At 44.2% G+C, this 13,031-nt stretch overlaps 1 non-coding gene across 1 annotated transcript; it reads right to left on the bottom strand.

The window, feature by feature from the left end:
- Nucleotides 1–4,807: 4,807 nt before the first annotated feature.
- On the bottom strand, nucleotides 4,808–4,881 carry TRNAN-GUU (transfer RNA asparagine (anticodon GUU)). Its single transcript has one exon. It is a non-coding gene; the product is annotated as a tRNA-Asn (tRNA).
- Between the last annotated feature and the right edge of the window lie 8,150 nt (nucleotides 4,882–13,031).

Below are 13,031 nucleotides of genomic sequence, written 5' to 3'. Positions count from 1 at the left end.
TGCGGAAAATATGTCAAGAAATTGTAGTTAGTACTTACTTTACAAACTTGAAGTCAATACGTCATGGGATCATATTTTGTTTAGAAAATGATCATCTCCATGCATTATACATCACTTGTACGTAGATGGAATGCACCCAGGGGCTGGCTAGAATTATTGAAGGGTTATACATCCAAAAATAATTACCAGAAAATGGTATATATGTTCATATTGTACATGCATGGTACATCTTCTTTTACATGTGCATAATGGAACTCGTGAAAAATCATGGCAAACAGTGGTCTCGCTCGCCCATCCCACCTGGTCTGAATGCAATTTTTTTAGGTGAGTCTGAATGCGTTTTTTTGCCTGACGCTCGGCCATATGGGCCAGGAAGCTTGCCATCGGGCCAGCTGTAGCCACTCCATCCAGTTCTTAAACACTCTAATATCATGTTATAAAAAAAACGATAACGCCAGGCCCAGGCCACAAGCCCACAATTCGCTAGCTCTGCCTCTGCCTGAGTGTCGAGCAGAGCGCCAGCGCGCCGCCGCTCCCCTTCGTCAGATCCCGTCCCTGCCCTCAACCCAGGAACGCCTACGTGAGGACCGCCGTGGAGCCGGTGAAGCACACGACCTCGCCATTCGACACTTGTGCTCGCCTCGTCTAGTCTTCATCGGCAGGCACGACGGCGCTCGCATCCAGCAGCCACGGCCCCGCGCAGCAGACGCCGGCATGTACCACGCTCCATTCCTCCACGGCTCCACCGCGATGGGGCTCATCAATCGGTTTCTCCTCGCATCCATCCATCTAGTCAAAGGGAGGTTGGCTGGCAATCTATTTGCCGAAGGCGGCCGTGGGCGTGGTATGTGGAGTTTTCTAGAAGAGCGACTGGATTTTAGGTTGGCGGGAGCACTGTGACTGGCGAATCCACGTGACCTGAGCCGTTCGATCCAACAGAATCAACGGCTACAAATAAATTTATTCTGCAAGCGGCGGGGAAGACATGTGAGATGGAGGTTGATTCAAATATTCAAACAAATGTGTACTATAGTAGTAGAGATTAGTGTACAGAGGAAGTACTTCTCGTTGTGTTTCCATAAATCACATGGTGTGTAAAGACATGAGTCCCTGCATTGTCTCACTGGTTTTAGCATATCATTTGTCCTTGATTTTGTTTTCTTGTGTATTTTAGGAAGTTCAAGGTGCTACAGTAAGACCAACTTGACCAAGTAGTTATATGTTTTATTTTATCACATCATGTGTATAGATAGCCACATTCTTACCCTCTTGCGGTTGTGCAGCCGTGTTCGATACGAACCGAGCAATGTGCCTCTCATATTATACGTGGACCAATTTTTCCCACCCCCATTAAGCTTAGCGCCCTACCTAGCCTAGCAAAGCTACTTATCACGCGCATACAAGGACACTACAGTTATTCTGAATTTCTAATACATAGAATGTACGTGCCCCTAAAAAAGCATGAAATCGACCGACATGACACATGAATCTCACACAAGTTATACCTCATTTATCAAGAGGAGAAGGGCCCCCAGCCCTGGCTCCATTTCACAGAAACGAAACCAACCATCAGTCAGTTATACTACATGGGCGTTCGCGGCAGCAGGCCGAAGTGCCCATGCCCACCCCAGCCAATGCAAATTCAATAAAAGGAAAACAAAAACCGTCCGGCGGGGTTATGGGATACAATAGCGCACACACTACCAACTTTGAAACAATCTCTCAACCTTGGGCCATCTTACTTCAGAGATGATACCTTCGCATATTTCGCCAGAGCTATGGTGGCCTCTCAGTCTGAAGATTCAGAGTCTTTTACAGCAAATTTGCCGCTGAGGAGGTTTCCAGCCAGGAGGCTGTCTTCCTCAACCGAGATCCGGCCACATCATCGGAGGTGTGCTCCTGGCCAGCAACCAGAAAGATGCAAAGATTTCCACCACGCGTTTTTTTTTTTGCAAGCCCTGAGCACTAGATCGCCCACTGAGAGCATGCTACCGCAATGCTTCTCAGAATCACCTGCAAATTAGTCCCGGAACTTATGTTAAAGCAGAGGCCATTCCTATTTTTCCAAAGAGCCCAGAGAGTTTGCTGCATGTAAAAGATCTACAGCTCAGTGCTTTTTGTTACTAACCCACCATCTAGCAATGGATTCGTATGTAACATCTGGGTTAATCCCAGTCGAAAGCACTCACATTTCTCCATACTTCAGTAGCAATAGCACAGCCACAAATGCATGCAAGGCTCTGGTTCTTCACAGAACAGACAAGATAAATCAGCAAGTGAGCAATTTCTCCATACTTCAGTAGCACTTTTCAGTTACACTAAAATGAGCCTCCAACTGTCCAAGCAACTGTGTTGCATACAACACTGCCACAGAGCAGCAAGACACCAACTGTTTCTAGCACCAGCAGGGCAATACTCATAGCTGACTGAAGTTTGAATCAACACCTGCAGGTCTTAGTTAATTTTCGACAAGTGTGATTTAGTTTGTTCCATCTCCACGTCTGCAAAACAGAGACACGAGTTCATGGACATCTCCGCGTCTGCAAAAAACAGAGACGAACAGCACTTCAGTGGCTGTACCAACTATGTATAGTACATATTTTCAAATATGTCAGTGTATAGCATGAAGTTGATACTTATTCGGTTGTGGGCTTCAAGCAAAATATGATGCCTCTTTTTGCAGGTTATTTGTTCGACATACATGACCAATACTCACTCAACATAGTTTTATTGTTAATTATGCAAGGACCATGACATGGCATGTTGCATGTGCTCTTTTTAGGTGGTTATCTTGAAGATAGGCTAAATTCTGTTTTGTCCAAAGATGTTGTCTGTTGTTGGTTACTCAGGCAAAGAATGCAAGATCGATTGTGTTCAGTTCATACACACTTAGTCACCTAGCCCACTTGTCATGCTCTTTAGCTAAAATTGCCACAGTTCTGTCCCCCATACTTTGACCAACCAGATAACCATACGCCACGAGTGATCTAGCAATAATGGACCTTTCCATTTTATTACTTCTAGAATGTAAGACACAACTTAGGCTGACAAAAATGTTATATTCACCTCGCAGAGGCTTCATGACAGAAAACACTGGGGCAGGAGTTTCTAAGACAACATAAGCTATTACTCCCTCCGTAAACTATTTAGTGATCTAAACGCTCTTATATTAGTTTACAGAGGTAGTACATATCTACTATTATATCTTCTTTGACCAGCCTTCAGAGAACCCAGTAAAAGGGCGAAATATATCTAGAGAAGCAAGACTCAAGGAGTGGCGAAAATAAAAACACGAAAGAAAAAATTGAGACATAAATTGGAACGAACATAAACATAAAATATAGTTCAGTTACGAACAAAATGACAAATAAACTCAAAATAAAATAGCAAGAGATCATATGCATAAAAAGATACGTGTAATTTCCGGTCTAGTACGGTTGGATGGGAGACTTTCAACATGCAGAGTGTTTGATGCATCTGAAGGAAGAGAAGGCCCATAAGAACCAATAAAAGGTATCTGTAAAGGCCCACATCCACCAATGTTTATCCTCACATACCTGTCATTTTTATAATGCATGAAAACAACGCACCTAAAAAAAGTGGTGCTTCCACTTTTGGGAGAAGCAACATACACAGTCATTTATTCTTGACATTTCTTCGACAACACTAGATGACATAGTCCGCAGGTAGTGACAGCCAAATCAAGAATTCTTTTGGACAAATACGACTGTAGAGGGATCATGAGAAGCAAGACTCAAGGAGTGGCGAAAACAAAAACACAAAAGAAAAAATTGAGACATAAATTGGAACGAACATAAACATAAAATATAGTTCAGTTATGAACAAAATGACAAATAAACTCAAAATAAAATAGCAAGAGATCATACGCATAAAAAGATACGTGTAATTTCCGGTCTAGTACGGTTGGATGGGAGACTTTCAACATGCAGAGTGTTTGATGCATCTGAAGGAAGAGAAGGCCCATAAGAACCAATAAAAGGTATCTGTAAAGGCCCACATCCACCAATGTTTATCCTCACATACCTGTCATTTTTATAATGCATGGAAACAACGCACCTAAAAAAAGTGGTGCTTCCACTTTTGGGAGAAGCAACATACACAGTCATTTATTCTTGACATTTCTTCGACAACACTAGATGACATAGTCCGCAGGCAGTGACAGCCAAATCAAGAATTCTTTTGGACAAATACGACTGTAGAGGGATCATGATCTGATATATCCATTATTCATGTCTAAAAAGTAAAGACATGAGTGATGGAATCCAGTAAATAGTACTGTAACATGTATAGTAAGTTAAAGACAATGCAAGCATCTCTTGACACTGTAGTTAGCGTCGCCCAACCCTTCTCTTCAACCATAAATATAACAAAATGTATTTTGCATATACACAGGCGAAACATGGTAAGGATTGAACTAACTGAACTGTAGTATGGTCCTTAGATGCAGAAAAGTTTGTTTTGACTAGATCCAGAAATTCCGTACAGAAGGGTCCTAGTTCTATGTAGTCAAATTTGAATGGCAAAAGCAACAACACTTTAGTGGCTGTACCAACTATCAAGATAGCATACCAGTACCATAGTATTCATCATCGCAAATTTAAAGATGCAGTTCAAATGTTCAATACGTACTAAAAATCTCCAGGTACAGCAGTCCTGCATACTGTTTTGTTCATTCAAAATAAATAGATTACTCAACAATCTTGGGTTTATGTTGAAATAAGAACATGACATGACCGGAGCAGAGAATATATTAATCCAATAGCTATAATTAGAGTGGAAAAATACTCGCTAGAAGGAGGGCTTGAACCTCCGACCTTGTGGTTAACAGCCACACGCTCTAGCCAACTGAGCTATTCCAGCTATTTTGATACAAAAATTATTTAACTCTATATAATATCACTAAGGCAAGATATAACATACAAAAGCTATGTGATCTCTTTCATGGCGAATTCCATCTCAAGTGATTGCAAACGGCACCCATTTTCTAAATATTGATGTCAATCCATGAGATTGGAGATGGACATAATACACCCACCATACATAAACCTTATACTTTTGTTAAACATTTGTAATAAAAAAACTTTGGATGCTCACAAAAGTTTGAATGTTTGATCCACTGTCGCATATTGTTTTGTATGGGTCACACAGATACATGATAAGTTACAATACAAAATAGCAAACTAGAGCATCTCAACATGTGACTTATAATACCAAATCCAATTCTAATATAGGCTCAACATAGCATATCAGTTAAGGCCTGAGAAACAATTAAGTTGTCCATTCTCGTTCAAAGGAAACAAAGTTTCAGATTGGTATTGAAGAAACTGAAACCCACAAAGATGCATCATTTGACCTCGGACCAGGAAAGAATTTAAGGTCCAATTTGAGCGAGTATTTTTTTATTCGCCAGCGTTAGGCTTACGCCGGCCAGAACCTTATATTACTCAAACAGAGATAATACAGTGATTTGAGTTGGGGGGGGGGGGGGGGGGGGGAGGAAAAGAAAGAAAGGCAAATTACATGAAGGTTAAAATCTCACATCAAGGTGTGACAACATAGAACCCCAGTCCCGGTGTAGAGCTTGTCATTGGATATTCTTGCATCTGTGCGACCATAACGCCAGGTCATCAGCCGCAACCCTAGCAATGTGGTGGGTGAAGAGTCTCATTTCGAAAAATCATAGCACAACGCTTCTAGGTGTTCGAGAGAATTGCAATGAGAACGGTAGAGCGAACTTTGTCCATTAGATACCCACAACCAGTCGTCACCAAGGCTGCTGGGCGTGCCATCATATAGGTTGTCAAGCTCGTCCCAGAGAGGTCAAAGCAAGGCACGGCCGGGGAGAAGGTCTGCAATGCTATCGCAGGCGCCGCTCAATAGGCAAGCATAAGAGGTAGCGATTGATCTACAAAGTCTCCTCTCGTTGGTTTAAACACGATATTTGTGTAGCGAAATGAAGACTCTGCGTTTGTTCGGCGCATAGTTCTTCCATATTGTAGTCGGTTGGTCGGTCATGCCAGATCACTTTATATGCTAATTTTGTCAGAAGGGTCTTGCCCTCTCGCCTGCTCACCCTGTTGTCCGGAACTAGCGAATTCAAGTTAACCAAAGCCATAATACTACGTAATGTAGCCAGATCACTTTTCGCCGCATGGGATAATCTAGGGGTAAGATCGAGGTTTAGCTCCGGAGAAGCAAGCACCCAAGAGTGTGAAAAGAGAGCATGAAATTGGCAGGCAAGGGTAGTTTGCTGGTTGGGTAGCCAAAGATCATTCCAGAAAGAGGTGGTAGCCCCATTGCTGATTTTAACAAAGGCGATGGACTGGAAGAAATTCAGGCTTTTGAAAATATCGCACCAAACCGGCGTGGTGGTGTTGCCCAACGTACCCCAATCATAAATAGGTGACCATCCATACTTTTTAACGATGTAGTTTGGAGCAGGCATGGAGCCAGAGTCATGAAGTTTGGAAAGGTGTCTGAGGAGAAGGCACACATTCATATGGACCCCATTCGAAAACAGAGCACACACAAGGTCCCACGCCACTTTGCATGTCTGCCAGTAGTGTCTTGCCAAGACCAGAAAAATGCACAACAACGTTTGCCAATTTCCTGGAGCGTCCCAACTGGCAGCAGCAGCGCACTCATAGCATATATAGGAAGGGCACGAAGAGCCGCACGAACGAGGATGGCCCTACCAACCAATGTAAGCAGAAGACCCCGCCAACCCACCAAGCGGCAATCAATTTTATCAATGATAAAAAAGAAAGCAGAAATGTTTTGTTTGGAATATGAGAATGGCAAACTAGGTAAGATTGAGGGAAACTGGCCACAAGACATCCTAAGATCTCAGCAAGGCTATGAGAGGTAGCCGGGGCGGCGTGAATTGGAGAGAAAGTGCTTTTGTGGAAATTTATAGAGAGCCCGGTGGCCTCAGAAAATTGTAAGAGCAGCCATTTTAGGTGATGAAGTTGTTCCGCAACCACTAGAAGAACTATCAACGTGTCGTCAGCACATATTGAAGGAACGAACACGGCAAAGAGTTATTGAGAGGATGAGTAACCATGCCATATTCAGAGGCATGGATGATCATGCGTTGGAGCATGTCAGCGACCATAATGAAAAGGAAGGGTGACAGAGGGTCTCCTTGTCTTAGCCCACGCTGGCAAGGAAACCACGGGCCATGTTTCCCATATAGCAGAATAGCGGAGTTTGCAGTGTTGTTTATGAGGTTGATCCAGCGATCCCAAAGCAAAGGGATGCGTCTGGCAAGTAAAATAGCAGTCATAGCATCCCAAGAGATGGAGTCAAAAGCTTTGTGGACACCTATAAGAGGAGCACCGATGGCATTTACACCGCTAGTTCCTGCTACAGCGCCACCTTCCACGGTTTCACGGCATGCGATGCTTGAAAACTGATCTGGACGAGCTGGGCGCCTCCTCGCGTCAAGTTCTTCCACTGGTTGGCCAATAAAGATCGCTGCTAGACCGCGGACTGCAACACCACCCCAAATGCCTCCTATGCGACCAGGCCATGGAAACCATCTCGCATCTCCTTGTCAGCTGGCCCTTTGCATGTCAAGTCTGGCTCGATATCTTCGCCTGGCTGCAATTGACGTGCCACCCCCCGAGCCTGACGCAACCCTCGATAGTTGGTGGGAAATCACCAAGCACTCCACCCCCAAGGCGCTGCGCTTGCCTCTACCGCGCTTCTGATCCCCTAGATGGTTTGGAAGCAAAGGCGCGTGCGTCTTCGATGGCACCATCCCCTCTACCTCCAACCCATCGCGCGCATCAAGGAGGAAGCTACCCTATGGTCTAGGGCTAGAGCCCTCGGTCTCTGAATGTTGTTACCGACAACTTGGGACGTACACTAAACAATCACCATGTATCTTCCCCTCATGGGACATTGTACTGAACTCCTCTTGTTTTCAATGAAATGAAACACAAAAACTTTTTGCGTTTTCTCGAAAAAAAGCTTTATGAAAGTCCAGCTTTAAAACAATGGTTGGATTTTCCTTTCGAAGCAAGATTGAACGATATCAACAGCATGGAGGAAATTATCAGCTATTCCTCTACCCCTGATAAAACCTGTTTGGCCTTGGTGAATAAGATCAAGCATGAAACCCTGCGCTCTGTTAGCTAAACATTTGGACACAATCTTGACCGCACAGTTATGGAGGGAGACCGTTCTATAGTTCTCAGGTTGGTTAGCAACTTTTTAGGCAGCAACACAATATATGCTTTGTTGATGCGCCCACAAGTCGGCCGAACAATTATGAAAATCACTTAGAAGATTATTAAGCAGGTCTTCCTTGACTAGGTTGAATGCATGAACAGAGGCGTCCTGGCTAGGACTAACATTGTCATTCATACCCAAAGAGAAAGTTCGATCTCGTCCATCGTGAAAGGTCTCACGATGTCCCTGGCTTGCGAAACAGAGAGCGAGGATCCGGTCATCATGTTAGCTAGATCGAAGGAGAACGTGATGGAGTGGTAGTCCCAACTAGGTTCTTGTAAAAGACAAAAATACATACATGCTTCAGTAGACGACACCCATTTACCTTATATGTACGATCGGGACGATACATCGCGCGTACGTGCCCTTTAAAGCATGAAATCGACCAACACGACACATGAATCTCACGCAAGCATACCTCATTTTTTTAGGGGAAAGTGGCTCCCAGTCCCAGCTCAGGCTCCATTTCATACAAAAGAAACCAACCATCATTCAGTTATGCTACATGGGCGTTCGCACTTCGCAGCAGCAGGCCCAAGCGCGCATCCCAGCCAAATGCAAACTCAAGAAAGGAAATATGCCCTAGACGCAATAATAGAGTTGTTATTTATACTTCCTTATATCATGATAAATGTTTATTATTCATGCTAGAATTGTATTAACCGGAAACTCAGTACATGTGTGTATACATAGACAAACAGAGCGTCCCTAGTATGCCTCTACTTGACTAGCTCGTTAATCAAAGATGGTTAAGTTTGCTGACCATAGACATGCGTTGTCATTTGATGAACGGGATCACATCATTAGAGAATGATGTGATGGACAAGATCCATCCGTTAGCCTAGAGTAATGATCGTTAAGTTTTATTGCTATTGCTTTCTTCATAACTTATACATATTCCTTTGACTATGAGATTATGCAACTCCCGAATACCGGAGGAGAACCTTGTGTGCTATCAAACATCACAATGTAACTGGGTGATTATAAAGATGCTCTACAGGTGTCTCCGAAGGTGTTTGTTGGGTTGGCATAGATCGAGATTAGGATTTTTCACTCTGAGTATCGGAGAGGTATCTCTGGGCCCTCTCGGTAATGCACACCACTATAAGCCTTGCAAGCAATGTGACTAATGAGTTAGTTACGGGATGATGCATTACAGAACGAGTAAAGAGACTTGCCCGTAACGATATTGAAATAGGTATGAGGATACCGATGATCGAATCTCGGGCAAGTAACATACCGATGACAAAGGGAATGACGTATGTTGTCATGCGGTTTGACCGATAAAGATCTTCGTAGAATATGTAGGAACCAATATGAGCATCCAGGTTCCGCTATTGGTTATTGACCGGAGATGTATCTCGGTCATGTCTACATAGTTCTTGAACCCGTAGGGTCCGCACGCTTAACGTTCGATGACGATTTGTATTGTGAGTTATGTGTTTTGGTGACCGAAGTTTGTTCGGAGTCCCGGATGAGATCACGGACATGACGAGGAGTCTCAAAATGGTCAAGAGGTAAAGATTCATATATTGGAAGGTAGTATTCGGACATCGGAATGGTTCCGAGTGATTCGGGTATTTTGCCGGAGTACCGAGGGGTTACCGGAACCCCCCGGGGAAGTGTTGGGCCTACATGGGCCTAAGGGAGAGAGAGGGAAGCCTGCGGGGGGGGGGGGGGGGGCGCTTCCCCTCCTAGGGAGTCCGAATAGGACAAGGAGGAGGGGCGCAACCCCCCTTTCCTCTCCCCCTCCCTCTCCTTCCTTTTCCCTCTGGTGAAAGAAAGGGAAAAGGGGGGATCCTACTCCTATTAGGACTCCCCCCATGGCGCGAGCCCCCTGGACGGCCTCCTCCTCCTCCTCTCCTTTATATATGGGGGCGGGGGGCACCCCAAAGGAACATCAATTGTTCTTAGCCGTGTGCGGTGCCCCCTCCAAAGTTTACGCCTCCGGTCATAGTGTCGTAGTGCTTAGGCGAAGCCCTGCACGGATCACATCACCATCACTGTCACCACACTGTCGTGCTGACGCCCTCGACCCTCTGCTGGATCAAGAGTTCGAGGGACGTCATCGAGCTGAACGTGTGCTTAACACGGAGGTGCCGTACGTTCGGCACTAGGATTGGTTGGATCGTGAAGACGTTCGACTACATCAACCGCGTTAACCTAACGCTTCTGCTTTCAGTGTACAAGGGTACGTGGACACACTCTCCCCGTCTTGTTGCTATGCATCTCCTAGATAGATCTTGCGTGACCGTAGGAAACTTTTTGAAATTGGATGCTACGTTCCCCAACAGTGGTATCCGAGCCAGGTCTATGCATAGATGATATGCACGAGTAGAACACAAAGAGTTGTGGGCGATAATAGTCATACTGCTTACCAGCAACGTCTTACTTTGATTCGGCGGTATTGTTGGATGAATCGACCCAGACCAACATTACATGACCACGTTCATGAGACCGGTTCTACCGACGTGCTTTGCACACAGGTGGCTGGCGAGTGTCTGTTTCTGCAACTTTAGTTGAATCGAGTTTGACTACGGCCGGTCCTTGTTGAAGGTTAAAACAACACACTTGATGAAAAATCGTTGTGGTTTTGATGCGTAGGTAAGAACGGTTCTTGCTAAAAGGCCATAGCAGCCACGTAAAACTTGCAACAACAAAGTAGAGGACATCTAACTTGTTTTTGCAGGGCATGTTGTGATGTGATATGGTCAAGACATGATGAGATATAAATTGTTGTATGAGATGATCATGTTTTGTAAAAGTTATCGGCAACTGGCAGGAGTCTTATGGTTGTCGCTTTATTGTATGAAATGCAATCGCCATGTAATTGCTTTACTTTATCACTAAGCGGTAGCGATAGTCGTACAAGCAATAGTTGGTGAGACGACAACGACGCTACGATGGAGATCAAGGTGTCAAGCCGGTGAAAATGGAGATCATGACGGTGCTTTGGAGATGGAGATCAAAGGCACAAGATGATGATGACCATATCATGTCACATATTTTGATTGCATGTGATGTTTATCTTTTATGCATCTTATTTTGCATAGTACGGCGGTAGCATTATAAGATGATCCCTCACTAAATTTCAAGGTACAAGTGTTCTCCCTGAGTATGCACCATTGCTACAGTTCGTCGTGCCGAGACACCACGTGATGATCGGGTGTGATAAGCTCTACGTTCACATACAATGGGTGCAAGCCAGTTTTGCACATGCAAAATACTCGGGTTAAACTTGACGAGCCTAGCATATGCAGATATGGCCTCGGAACACTGAGACCGAAAGGTCGAACGTGAATCATATAGTAGATATGATCAACATAGAGATGTTCACCATTGAAAACTACTCCATCTCCTGTGATGATCGGACATGGTTTAGTTGATATGGATCACGTGATCATTTAGATGACTAGAGGGATGTCTATCTAAGTGGGAGTTCTTAAGTAATATGATTAATTGATTGAACCTTAATTTATCATGAACTTAGTCCTGATAGTTTTTGCATATCTATGTTGTTGTAGATCAATGGCCCATGCTACCGTTCCCTTGAATTTTAATGCGTTCCTAGAGAAAGCTAAGTTGGAAGATGATGGTAGCAACTACACGGACTGGGTCCATAACTTGAGGATTATCCTCATTGCTGCATAGAAGAATTACGTCCTGGAAGCACCGCTAGGTGCAAGGCCCGCTGCAGGAGCAACTGCGGACGTTATGAACGTCTGGCAAGCTGAAGCTGATGACTACTCGATAGTTCAGTGTGCCATGCTTTACGGCTTAGAATCGAGACTTCAAAGACGTTTTGAACGTCATGGAGCATATGAGATGTTCCAGGAGTTGAAGTTAATATTTCAAGAAAATGCCCGAGTTGAGAGATATGAAGTCTCCAACAAGTTCTGTAGCTGCAAGATGAAGGAGAATAGTTCTGTCAGTGAACACATACTCAGAATGTCTGGGTACCATAACCACTTGACTTAGCTGGGAGTTAATCTTCCTGATGATAGTGTCATTGACAGAGTTCTTCAATCACTGCCACCAAGCTATAAAGGCTTCGTGATGAACTATAACATGCAAGGGATGGAAACGACAATTCCCGAGCTCTTCGTGATGCTTAAGGCTGCGGAGGTAGAAATCAAGAAGGAGCATCAAGTGTTGATGGTTAACAAGACCACTTGTTTTAAGAAAAAGGGCAAAGGGAAGAAGGGGAACTTCAAGAAGAATAGCAAGCAAGTTGCTGCTCCTGGGAAGAAGCCCAAGCCTGGACCTAAGCCTGAAACTGAGTGCTTCTACTGCAAAGGGACTGGTCACTGGAAGCGGAACTGCCCCAAGTATTTGGCGGATAAGAAGGATGGCAAACTGAAAGGTATATTTGATATACATGTTATTGATGTGTACCTTACTAATGCTCGTAGTAGCACCTGGGTATTTGATACTGGTTTTGTTGCTCATATTTGCAACTCGAAACAGGGGCTACGGATTAAATGAAGATTGGATAAGGACGAGGTGACGATGTGCGTCGGAAATGGTTCCAAGGTCGATGTGATCGCCGTCGGCACGCTACCTCTACATCTACCTTCGGGATTAGTTTTAGACCTGAATAATTGTCATTTGGTGCCAGCGTTGAGCATGAACATTATATCCGGATCTTGTTTGATGCGAGACGGTTATTCATTTAAATCAGAGAATAATGGTTGTTCTATTTATATGAGTAATATCTTTTATGGTCATGGACCCTTGATGAGTGGTCTATTTTTGCTGAATCCCGATCGTAGTGA

The sequence above is a fragment of the Triticum aestivum genome, chromosome 5D (assembly GCF_018294505.1).
Source record: "Triticum aestivum cultivar Chinese Spring chromosome 5D, IWGSC CS RefSeq v2.1, whole genome shotgun sequence".
Classification (NCBI taxonomy): Eukaryota; Viridiplantae; Streptophyta; class Magnoliopsida; order Poales; family Poaceae; genus Triticum; species Triticum aestivum.
Note: the sequence above shows the minus strand (reverse complement) of the source record. Positions and strands in the feature narration are given on the sequence as shown.